Source organism: Pimephales promelas, chromosome 13 (genome assembly GCF_988280905.1).
Source record: "Pimephales promelas chromosome 13, fPimPro1.hap1.1, whole genome shotgun sequence".
Lineage (NCBI taxonomy): Eukaryota > Metazoa > Chordata > Actinopteri > Cypriniformes > Leuciscidae > Pimephales > Pimephales promelas.
In genome coordinates, this window is record NC_142781.1 from 3,506,156 (window position 1) to 3,519,247 (window position 13,092).

Sequence of the window (13,092 nt, forward strand, 5' to 3'; positions counted from 1 at the left end):
ACCCTGTTATAGCAAGATAAATGACAAAGTTGAACTTTTTTTGGATAATTATTGATCAAGAGAGTCCAAAGAATTATCCTAGACTAGTCTGGTTCCGATCGGGCAAAAAACCAGGGACTAGTTCGCAAAAGTAGGTTTTTAACATATTCGTGAATATTTAACGAACGAATTGATTGACAGCAATGGTTCTTGAGGCAAAGTTGTTCATCATGAGGAGATCTATCAATTGATATACATTTTGTGGGGGTGTGTGCAACACCACGTGATTACAGAGCAATAAAACTCGTTAGCGCCAACTAGTGGCCGATTTCTTTCAAAATTTTTACAGACCTCTAGGGCCATGAGTCGAACATTCCCAACGAGTTTCGTTCCGATCGGCCTTCGTTAACCTTGTTTCATAGATGCTCAAACTTCATTGGCCGATGGCAGCCATGTTTTTTGAGATACACCAATGTCCTCATACACATACATGGGGCCTTGGACCAAGACACTGCATACAAATTTTCAAGTCAATCGGACTGACGGTCAGGTGTTTATCTGTTTTTTTCATTTTATAGCGCCACCTAGTGTTCAATCGTCGCGATTTTTTTACTGTCACCTCAAATTGAACTCTTACACATGTGTACAGAGTTTGGTGAAGATATCTCATTTACTTCTCAAGCTATAGCCATTTTAGTAAAATAGGCTCCTCCCACAACGTTTATTTTGCGCCCCCTAGCAACCGGAACGAGAAATTTCAACATTTTTTTGATAATTATTGATCTTCAGACTCCAGAGAACATTTCTGCACTGGTTTGGTTCCGATCGGGCAAAAATCCAGGGACTAGTTCGCAAAAGTAGTTTTTCGACAAAATTCAAAATGGCGGAAAATCTATCATGACGGAAATGAAATCGGAGATATACGTTTTTTTCGTCAGGTGACCAGCTTTCCAACGATATAAGACACTTGAGTGTACGACTTACGGTCTAGGAGTTATGAGCAGTTTCGCGCAATTGGTCGCTATAGCGCCACCTATGGGCCAATCGGGCTCATAATTTGATAACCTCTCCTCGATTTTTGTACTACCATCTGACAAAGTTTCAGGTCTCCAGCACTTACGGTTTGGTCTGCACGATGCGTTTTACGGCAGAATAATAATAATAATAATAATAATAATAATAATAATAATAAAAATCAATACAATTACAATAGGGTTTCAGCACTTCGTGCTTGAACCCCTAATAATTAAAGCTGCAAGCAGCATTTAGCGGGGTTCAAGCAGTTTAGGCCTTGAAGGCCTTTAAGCACAAAAGCATCAAAAGACATTAAGTTTTAAGTTTCAATAATGGCAATTTACCATAGGGTATATATTGTTTTTAACATTTTTAACAATTATAGTGCCACCTATAGCCCGATCTCCTTGAAACTTTGCATGCTTGTTGAATAAGCTATGACACATGTGCTCATCAATTTTTGTGAAGTTCTGACTTTTCCTTTAGGATTTATAGGCTTTTGGGTGCATTTTGTCATGTCCCTTTTTGTAAATGACCCTGTTATAGCAAAACAAAAGACAAATTTCAACTTTTTTTTGATAATTATTGATCTAGAGAGTCCAGAGAATTATCCTAGACTGGTCTGGTTCTGATCGAGCAAAAAACCAGGGACTAGTTTGCAAAAGTAGGTTTTTGACATATTTGTGAATATTTAACGAACGATTTGATTGACAGCAATGGTTCTTGAGGCAAAGTTGTTCATCATGAGGAGATCTATCAAATGATATGCATTTTGTGGGGATATGCGCAACACCACGTGATTACAGAGCCATAAAACTCGTTAGCGCCAACTAGTGGCCGATTTCTTTCAAAATTTTTACAGACCTCTAGGGCCATGAGTCGAACATTCCCAACGAGTTTCGTTCCGATCGGCCTTCGTTAACCTTGTTTCATAGATGCTCAAACTTCATTGGCCGATGGCGGCCATGTTTTTTGAGATACACCAATGTCCTTATAGACTTACATGAGGCCTTGGACCAAGACACTGCATACCAATTTTCAAGTCAATCGGACTGACGGTCAGGTGTTTATCTGTTTTTTTCATTTTATAGCGCCACCTAGTGTTCAATCGTCGCGATTTTTTTACTGTCACCTCAAATTGAACTCTTACACATGTGTACCGAGTTTGGTGAAGATATCTCATTTACTTCTCGAGCTATAGCCATTTTAGTAAAATAGGCTCCTCCCACAACGTTTATTTTGCTTCCCCTAGCGACCGGAACGAGAAATTTCAACATTTTTTTGATAATTATTGATCTTCAGACTCCAGAGAACATTTCTGCACTGGTTTGGTTCCGATCGGGCAAAAATCCAGGGACTAGTTTGCAAAAGTAGTTTTTCGACTAAATTCAAAATGGCGGAAAATCTATCATGACGGAAATGAAATCGGAGATATACGTTTTTTTCGTCGGGTGACCAGCTTTCCAACGATATAAGACACTTGAGTGTACGACTTACGGTCTAGGAGATATGAGTGGTTTCGCGCAATTGGTCGCTATAGCGCCACCTATGGGCCAATCGGGCTCATAATTTGATAACCTCTCCTCGATTTTTGTACTACCATCTGACAAAGTTTCAGAGCTCCAGCACTTACGGTTTGGGCTGCACGATGCGTTTTAGGGGAGAATAATAATAATAATAATAATAATTAAAGCTGCAAGCAGCATTTAGCGGGGTTCAAGCAGTTTAGGCCTTTAAGGCCTTTAAGCACAAAAGCATCAAAAGACATTAAGTTTTAAGTTTTAATAATGGCAATTTACTATAGGGTATACATTGTTTTTAATATTTTTAACAATTATAGCGCCACCTATAGTCCGATCTCCATGAAACTTTGCATGCTTGTTGAATACGTTATGACACATATGCTCATCAATTTTTGTGAAGTTCTGACTTTTCCTTTAGGATTTTTCAGGCTTTTGGGTGCATTTTGTCATGCCCCCTTTTTTAAATGACCCTGTTATAGCAAAACAAATGACAAAGTTCAACTTTTTTTGATAATTATTGATCTAGAGAGTCCAAAGAATTGTCCCAGACTGGTCTGGTTCCGATCGGGCAAAAAACCAGGGACTAGTTCGCAAAAGTACGTTTTTAACATATTCGTGAATTTTTAACGAACGATTTGATTGACAGCAATGGTTCTTGAGGCAAAGTTGTTCAGCATGAGGAGATCTATCAATTGATATACATATTGTGGGGGTGTGTGCAACACCACGTGATAACAGAGCCATAAAACTCGTTAGCGCCAACTAGTGGCCGATTTTTTTCAAAATTCTTACAGACCTCTAGGGCCATGAGTCGAACATGCCCATCGAGTTTCGTTCCGATGGGCCTCCGTTAACCTTGTCTCACAGGTGCTCAAACTTCATTGGCCGATGGCGGCCATGTTTTTTTACATACGCCAATGTCCTCATAGATATACATGGGGCCTTGGTCCAAGACACTGCATACCAATTTTCAAGTCAATCGGACTAACGGTCATGTGGTCATAGCCCTTTTTATGTTTTTTTCATGTTATAGCGCCACCTAGTGTTCAATCGTCGCTATTTTTTTACTGTGACCTCAAATTGAACTCTTACAGATGTGTACCGAGTTTGGTGAAGATATCTCATTTACTTCTTGAGTTATAGCCAATTTAGTAAAATAGGCTCCTCCCACAACATTTATTTTGCGCCCCCTAGCGACCGCAAAGAGACTTTTTCAACATTTTTTTGATAATTATTGATCTTCAGACTCCAGAGAACATTTCTGCACTGGTTTGGTTCCGATCGGGCAAAAAACCAGGGACTAGTTCGCAAAAGTAGTTTTTCGACAAAATTCAAAATGGCGGAAAAATTTCCATACCGGAAATGAAATCGGAGATATACGTTTTTTTCGTCAGGTGACCAGCTTTCCAATGATATAAGACACTTGAGTGTACGACTTACGGTCTAGGAGTTATGAGCCGTTTCGCGCAATTGGTCGCTATAGCGCCACCTATGGGCCAATCGGGCTCATAATTTGATAACCTCTCCTCGATTTTTGTACTACCATCTGACAAAGTTTCAGAGCTCCAGCACTTACGGTTTGGGCTGCACGATGCGTTTTAGGGGAGAATAATAATAATAATAATAATAAAAATCAATACAATTACAATAGGGTTTCAGCACTTCGTGCTTGAACCCCTAATTAAAGCTGCAAGCAGCATTTAGCGGGGTTCAAGCAGTTTAGGCCTTTAAGGCCTTTAAGCACAAAAGCATCAAAAGACATTAAGTTTTAAGTTTCAATAATGGCAATTTACTATAGGGTATACATTGTTTTTAACATTTTTAACAATTATAGCGCCACCTATAGTCCAATCTCCATGAAACTTTGCATGCTTGTTGAATACGTTATGACACATGTGCTCATCAATTTTTGTGAAGTTCTGACTTTTCCTTTAGGATTTATAGGCTTTTGGGTGCATTTTGTCATGCCCCCTTTTTTAAATGACCCTGTTATAGCAAAACAAATGACAAAGTTCAACTTTTTTGGATAATTATTGATCTAGAGAGTCCAAAGAATTGTCCCAGACTGGTCTGGTTCCGATCGGGCAAAAAACCAGGGACTAGTTCGCAAAAGTAGGTTTTTAACATATTCGTGAATATTTAACGAACGATTTGATTGACAGCAATGGTTCTTGAGGCAAAGTTGTTCATCATGAGGAGATCTATCAATTGATATACATATTGTGGGGGTGTGTGCAACACCACGTGATAACAGAGCCATAAAACTCGTTAGCGCCAACTAGTGGCCGATTTCTTTCAAAATTCTTACAGACCTCTAGGGCCATGAGTCAAACATGCCCAACGAGTTTCGTTCCGATCGGCCTTCGTTAACCTTGTTTTATAGGTGCTCAAACTTCATTGGCCGATGGCGGCCATGTTTTTTGAGATACACCAATGTCCTCATACACATACATGGGGCCTTGGACAAAGACACTGCATACCAATTTTCAAGTCAATCGGACTAACGGTTAGCTGGTCAGAGCCTTTTTTTAGTTTTATTCGTTTTATAGCGCCACCTAGTGTTCCATCGTGGCGATTTTTTTACTGTGACCTCAAATTGAACTTATACATATGTGTACCGAGTTTGTTGAGGATATCTCATTTACTTCTCGAGTTATAGCCATTTTAGTAAAATAGGCTCCTCCCACAACATTTATTTTGCGCCCCCTAGCGACCGCAAAGAGATTTTTTCAACATTTTTTTGATAATTATTGATCTTCAGACTCCAGAGAACATTCCTGCACTGGTTTGGTTCCGATCGGGCAAAAAACCAGGGACTAGTTCGCAAAAGTAGTTTTTCGACAAAATTCAAAATGACGGAAAATCTATCATGACGGAAATGAAATCGGAGATATACATTTTTTTCATCAGGTGACCAGCTTTCCAATGATATAAGACACTTGAGCGTACGACTTACGGTCTAGGAGTTATGAGCAGTTTCGCGCAATTGGTTGCTATAGCGCCACCTATGGGCCAATCGGGGTCATAATTTGATAACCTCTCCTCGATTTTTGTACTACCATCTGACAAAGTTTCAGAGCTCCAGCACTTACGGTTTGGGCTGCACGATGCGTTTTAGGGGAGAATAATAATAATAATAATAATAATAATAATTAAAGCTGCAAGCAGCATTTAGCGGGGTTCAAGCAGTTTAGGCCTTGAAGGCCTTTAAGCACAAAAGCATCAAAAGACATTAAGTTTTAAGTTTCAATAATGGCAATTTACCATAGGGTATACATTGTTTTTAATATTTTTAACAATTATAGCGCCACCTATAGTCCGATCTCCATGAAACTTTGCATGCTTGTTGAATACGTTATGACACATATGCTCATCAATTTTTGTGAAGTTCTGACTTTTCCTTTAGGATTTATAGGCTTTTGGGTGCATTTTGTCATGCCCCCTTTTTTAAATGACCCTGTTATAGCAAAACAAATGACAAAGTTCAACTTTTTTTTGATAATTATTGATCTAGAGAGTCCAAAGAATTGTCCCAGACTGGTCTGGTTCCGATCGGGCAAAAAACCAGGGACTAGTTCGCAAAAGTAGGTTTTTAACATATTCGTGAATATTTAACGAACGATTTGATTGACAGCAATGGTTCTTGAGGCAAAGTTGTTCAGCATGAGGAGATCTATCAATTGATATACATATTGTGGGGGTGTGTGCAACACCACGTGATAACAGAGCCATAAAACTCGTTAGCGCCAACTAGTGGCCGATTTCTTTCAAAATTCTTACAGACCTCTAGGGCCATGAGTCAAACATGCCCAACGAGTTTCGTTCCGATCGGCCTTCGTTAACCTTGTTTTATAGGTGCTCAAACTTCATTGGCCGATGGCGGCCATGTTTTTTGAGATACACCAATGTCCTCATACACATACATGGGGCCTTGAACAAAGACACTGCATACCAATTTTCAAGTCAATCGGACTAACGGTCAGCTGGTCAGAGCCCTTTTTTAGTTTTATTCGTTTTATAGCGCCACCTAGTGTTCCATCGTGGCGATTTTTTTACTGTGACCTCAAATTGAACTTATACATATGTGTACCGAGTTTGTTGAGGATATCTCATTTACTTCTCGAGTTATAGCCATTTTAGTAAAATAGGCTCCTCCCACAACATTTATTTTGCGCCCCCTAGCGACCGCAAAGAGACTTTTTCAACATTTTTTTGATAATTATTGATCTTCAGACTCCAGAGAACATTTCTGCACTGGTTTGGTTCCGATCGGGCAAAAAACCAGGGACTAGTTCGCAAAAGTAGTTTTTCGACAAAATTCAAAATGGCGGAAAAATTTCCATACCGGAAATGAAATCGGAGATATACGTTTTTTTCGTCAGGTGACCAGCTTTCCAATGATATAAGACACTTGAGTGTACGACTTACGGTCTAGGAGTTATGAGCCGTTTCGCGCAATTGGTCGCTATAGCGCCACCTATGGGCCAATCGGGCTCATAATTTGATAACCTCTCCTCGATTTTTGTACTACCATCTGACAAAGTTTCAGAGCTCCAGCACTTACGGTTTGGGCTGCACGATGCGTTTTAGGGGAGAATAATAATAATAATAATAATAAAAATCAATACAATTACAATAGGGTTTCAGCACTTCGTGCTTGAACCCCTAAAAATCAGTACAAAAACAATAGGGTTTCAGCACTTCGTGCTTGAACCCCTAATAATAATAATAAAAATCAGTACAAAAACAATAGGGTTTCAGCACTTCGTGCTTGAACCCCTAATTAAAGCTGCAAGCAGCATTTTGCGGGGTTCAAGCAGTTTAGGCCTTTAAGGCCTTTAAGCACAAAAGCATCAAAAGACATTAAGTTTTATGTAGCAAGCATTATTTTGCAATGTGATTTTTCATGATTTACCATGTTCTAGTATGATTTACCATGAATCTAACATGATTTTCTATAGTTTACCTTGATATACCATGTTATAGGATGGTTTACCACAATATAGCAAGTGAAAAGACTATTAATAAGAAAAGTGGCCAGCAGAGGGCAGTAGAAGACCACTTATTGGCACACTTCCATTTTGAAATACTTTGTTTCTCCACTATTCTGCACTAAAGCAAACCATTTTTTTCACGTTAACTTCATAAAGCATGCTTACACACAAATGCATGCACACGCACACACACACACACACACACACACACACACGACTATTAATAGTAATTGAAAAGATTTCCTTTCTAATCTCTTTCAACTCCATTTCGCTTTTTCAATGAGACTCTGCCACTTCACCATTCGACTACTGTTGCCTATAAATTGATTGTGAACCCTTTGGCTCATTCTTTGCACTCTTTCCTGGCACACTGTGTGTGTCTTCATGAATTACGTGAGTCCATCTATTAATTTGATTGTGTTTACATTGTTTATGCCTTTTTATGATTTAATGTCACTGTCAGCCTGTGCGCTGCTAATTGATTAATTTGTTTGCCAGACATGTGCCCTGAGCCATGTTGAAAGATTGTTTGTTTCAATGATTTTTTTACAGCCTGTTTTATTGTGATTAGTACTCATATCTTTGTTCATTTATATCATTGTTCCTTTTGTGTTGATTGATCACTGTCACCAATTGTATTATTTCTTTATCTCCTTATGCAACAACACACAAACAATGCATTGATCCAAAGTCAACAGGCACCTAAGACGAACTCTTATATTGCGCTGCATTACTGTGTTGTTGACTATTACTGACGGTAAGGTTGTACTGTTGATCCTCGCGCAGCCTCTCGAGCAGAAATCTACACAAATGAGCGCAGAACACACTCAGACCCCATTTACACCTGGTATTAAAATGCGATCTGTATCCAGATAAGTTATCCGGATAATAAAAAAACGCATGTTAATGCAAGGTGTAAATGCGTTGTGATCGCGATTGGATCTGCCTGACCACATCTGCAGGTAGTCTGGCTCGCATTGTGTCCGGATCTTTACTAGGTGTAAACGCAATCTGGTTGTTGAAACCACATATGTATATTTTACTCCTCCCAAAAAGGCAAAAAAATAAACGAGTAAGCTTGTTATATAGGCTATATGTCATGTTATAGTCAGATATGACGGCGCTACTGCGACACGGATCACCCATCACCGCTCATGAGCGTCTATTCATCGAGCCAACGTGCAAACATCGCAAATAAAAGTGAAAGTAAGTCACAGACGCTTAACACACAATCATCTTCAAGTAAAGAAACGAAATTATCTTACCAGCGGTGTTGCCACTCTTTTATTGATGTCTTTGATTTGGAAATTAGCTGATGATCAACGAAATGCAGCTCATATCTGTTGCTTTTGGTGTCGTTCAATCCATTAAATCTGCATACGCAGGAGTTTAAGATCGGATTTATATCCATTTTGCAAAAACACATGTATGTGGCCAGGTGTAAATGGAATCGCTACTTATTATCCGGATAACTTGTCTGGATACAGATCGCATTTTAATACCAGGTGTAAATGGGGTCTCTTATTTTTCCTGAACACCATCACGATTGAAAATGTGACATTGATTTCCTACAACAGTTCAATAAACAGTAAAAAATTAAATCACTTACATTTTAGATGCTATATTGGCTGTTTTTGTTGTGTTTCAGCAGCGAAAATAGTTCCAAACAATAATCACAGCAGAACCACGGCACATGTCACAGGAACACTCGACGTGTTTTCATTACTGAATCATTCAGCATTTTGAACGAATCGATTGAGTCAAAGATTCAAAGACACATTCAAAAACATCGGTCTCATTCTTGAATGATCAGCCGTTTGAACGAATCGTTTGAATGAATGAATTGAATGACTCACTCATTAGGACGGTCGCCTGCCACCACCTACTGGCGGTTTAGTGTTAAATGTTTAAAAGTAGTATCATTCTTTCCCAGTTTCTTATGTAAATTTAAATAAATGTCATAACATTATTTTATGCAATTGTGTTTTTTCAGTGTAAATGATTTAATTTGATCAGCCCCTAGAGTAACAGCCCATAGTGTCTTATTATTCGAAATAATACACCAGAATTTATAGTTTACCCACCTCTTTTTTTACCACTACACCTCTGACCATAGTGTACATTAATTTACCACGTTCTAGCATGATTTATCATTATTTACAGTGATTGGGGCTTGGATGATTGGATTTTAATGTGATTCTAGGAATACAGTATAGCTATTTACCACGTTAATAGCAATTATGTGAAGATTCAGAACAACTGAAGTGATAAACTTTGACAAAAAAATGATTGTGTTCAATATTTGACCAAATGTGATTGCAAATGTTAAAATAGATAATTAATAAAGTCATAAAATTAATTATAGTTAAGTGGTGAGACAATTACTATTTTGAACAGCAGAGGGCAGTAAAACACCACTTATTGGCTTAATAGACCATCATTTTGATATCATTTCACTTTTTTAACTGTTATTTAGGCATATTTTGTCAGATCTGTCTGTAAATGTTCATGATTATTTAATGTCACATGTTCTGACTTGTTTATTGAAGAGATCAATGCTTTCAGGGACACTGAAAGTGTAGTAATAGATGGCTTCAACACACTAAATGTTGAAGCCATCCTATTATAGTCATCCACATGACGTAGTTTAACTTTTTCTTATAATTATTGATCTAGAGAGTCCAAAGAATTGTACTGCACTGGTTTTAACATTATGATATGATCAGAGATGGAAAACACCATTTACAGTCAATAATGGCAATTTACCATAGGGATTACATTGTTTTTAACATTTTTAACAGTTATAGCGCCACCTATAGTCCGATCTCCATGAAACTTTGCATGCTTGTTAATGATGTGATGACACATATGCTCATCAATTTTTGGGATGTTCTGAGTTTTCCTTTAGGATTTATAGGCTTTTGGGTGCATTTTGTCACGCCCCCTTTTGTAAATGACCCTGTTATAGCAAAACAAATGTCAAAGTTCAACTTTTTTTTGATAATTATTGATCTAGAGAGTCCAGAGAATTGTCCTAGACTGGTCTGGTTCCGATCGAGCAAAAAACCAGGGACTAGTTCGCAAAAGTAGGTTTTTAACATATTTGTGAATATTTAATGAACGATTTGATTGACAGCAATGGTTCTTGAGGCAAAGTTGTTCATCATGAGGAGATCTATCAAAAGATATGCATTTTGTGGGGATATGCGCAACACCACGTGATTACAGAGCCATAAAACTCGTTAGCGCCAACTAGTGGCCGATTTTTTTCAAAATTCTTACAGACCTCTAGGGCCATGAGTCGAACATGCCCATCGAGTTTCGTTCCGATGGGCCTCCGTTAACCTTGTCTCACAGGTGCTCAAACTTCATTGGCCGATGGCGGCCATGTTTTTTTACATACGCCAATGTCCTCATAGATATACATGGGGCCTTGGTCCAAGACACTGCATACCAATTTTCAAGTCAATCGGACTAACGGTCATGTGGTCATAGCCCTTTTTAGGTTTTTTTCATGTTATAGCGCCACCTAGTGTTCAATCGTCGCTATTTTTTTACTGTGACCTCAAATTGAACTCGTACACATGTGTACCGAGTTTGGTGAAGATATCTCATTTACTTCTTGAGTTATAGCCAATTTAGTAAAATAGGCTCCTCCCACAACGTTTATTTTGCTTCCCCTAGCGACCGGAAATAGAAATTTCAACATTTTTTTGATAATTATTGATCTTCAGACTCCAGAGAACATGTCTGCACTGGTTTGGTTCCGATCGGGCAAAAAACCAGGGACTAGTTCGCAAAAGTAGTTTTTCGACAAAATTCAAAATGGCGGAAAAATTTCCATACCGGAAATGAAATCGGAGATATACGTTTTTTTCGTCAGGTGACCAGCTTTCCAATGATATAAGACACTTGAGTGTACGACTTACGGTCTAGGAGTTATGAGCCGTTTCGCGCAATTGGTCGCTATAGCGCCACCTATGGGCCAATCGGGCTCATAATTTGATAACCTCTCCTCGATTTTTGTACTACCATCTGACAAAGTTTCAGAGCTCTAGCCCTTACGGTTTGGGCTGCACGATGCGTTTTAGGGGAGAATAATAATAATAATAAAAATCAATACAATTACAATAGGGTTTCAGCACTTCGTGCTTGAACCCCTAATAATAATAATAAAAATCAGTACAAAAACAATAGGGTTTCAGCACTTCGTGCTTGAACCCCTAATAAAAATCAATACAATTACAATAGGGTTTCAGCACTTCGTGCTTGAACCCCTAAATATTTATTTAAAAATATTTTTCTTTTAATAAATAATTGTTTATAAACAAAAAAGGAAAATTCTCTGGCATTTCTTTCTTTTTGCTGTATTGACAACATACTGAACTGTGACACCACTGTGTCGTATCGAACCAAACTGTGTATTTTGTGAACCGTTACACCCCAACTTATTATTACAGATGTTATCTAACGTTACCTCAAAATTTGCCTAGATTGCTCATTGTTTACACTTTTACATGACGCACATTCTGCAAAATTTTAAGCACTTACTTTTTAATCTTAATATAAGACATAAACAACATATTTTTGTTACATTATATTTTTGTTTTTGACTGCTAAAACTAATATAATTTGTTGTTTGCCTTAATAATATGGGAAAAAAAACAGTGGTTTAAATTAAAACTTTTCTACTTTAAAACATTTTTTTAAAAGATGTCAATAATTATCGATACTGAACGATATGAAACATTATATCGTGATAATTTTTTCATCTATTGCACAGCCCTACATTTATCTATAAAAAGATAAAAAATAATATATCATTATAATATAAAAGATTTGTAAATATCTTGTATTATGTGTATGTGGCCAATACATCCATGTTGTACGTTTCAGCATTTACAAAAAAAGTACTTTTGTATCTGTAAAAGTTGCACATTAATACTTTTTTAACAATAAGACCACTCATTAAGTGCCATATTTATTAAGGATATAACTTTTACTTTAGAACATGTGATCAAATAGTCTTTATTAGTCCTGTATTAGTGGTAGTTTAGCCATAATTATTGGCGCATTCTTGTCAATAAACCTAAATTTCGCTCAAGTGGAATAATTAAATGTGGATATAACTTTCACTTTAGAAAAGGAGGTCAAATTGTCTTCATTTTTTTTAGCAATTTATTACTGTTAACCAGCACAAATTAAACAGTTACTAGCTTCATTTTGTTTAGTTAACTAGATCTATGGTGAATCACTGAAATATAACCAAGTACATTACTACACAAAAATAATATGTGGTTTAAGTTGTAATATGGATATAATTTTCACTTTAGAACAGGGGGTGAAATTGTCTTTATTACACTATTTTAGCAATTTATAACGGTAAAACCAGCACTAATTAAACAGTTGCTAACTTCACGTTGTTCACTTAAAGGGATACTCCACTTTTTTTGGAAATAGGCTCATTTTACAACTCCCCCAGAGTTAAACAGTTGAGTTTCACCGTTTTCAAATGCATTCAGCCGATTTTCTGATATTTAGAAGAATATCAGTAACCAGACAGTTTCTGGTCTCATTGACTT

The 13,092-nt window shown here is 37.5% G+C and overlaps 1 protein-coding gene across 4 annotated transcripts in view; it reads right to left on the minus strand.

Moving 5' to 3' along the window:
* The window catches only part of tab2 (TGF-beta activated kinase 1 (MAP3K7) binding protein 2), a 66,475-nt gene that overhangs the window by 19,989 nt on the left and 33,394 nt on the right, over positions 1-13,092 (minus strand). The gene's annotated exons all lie outside the window — the stretch shown is intronic.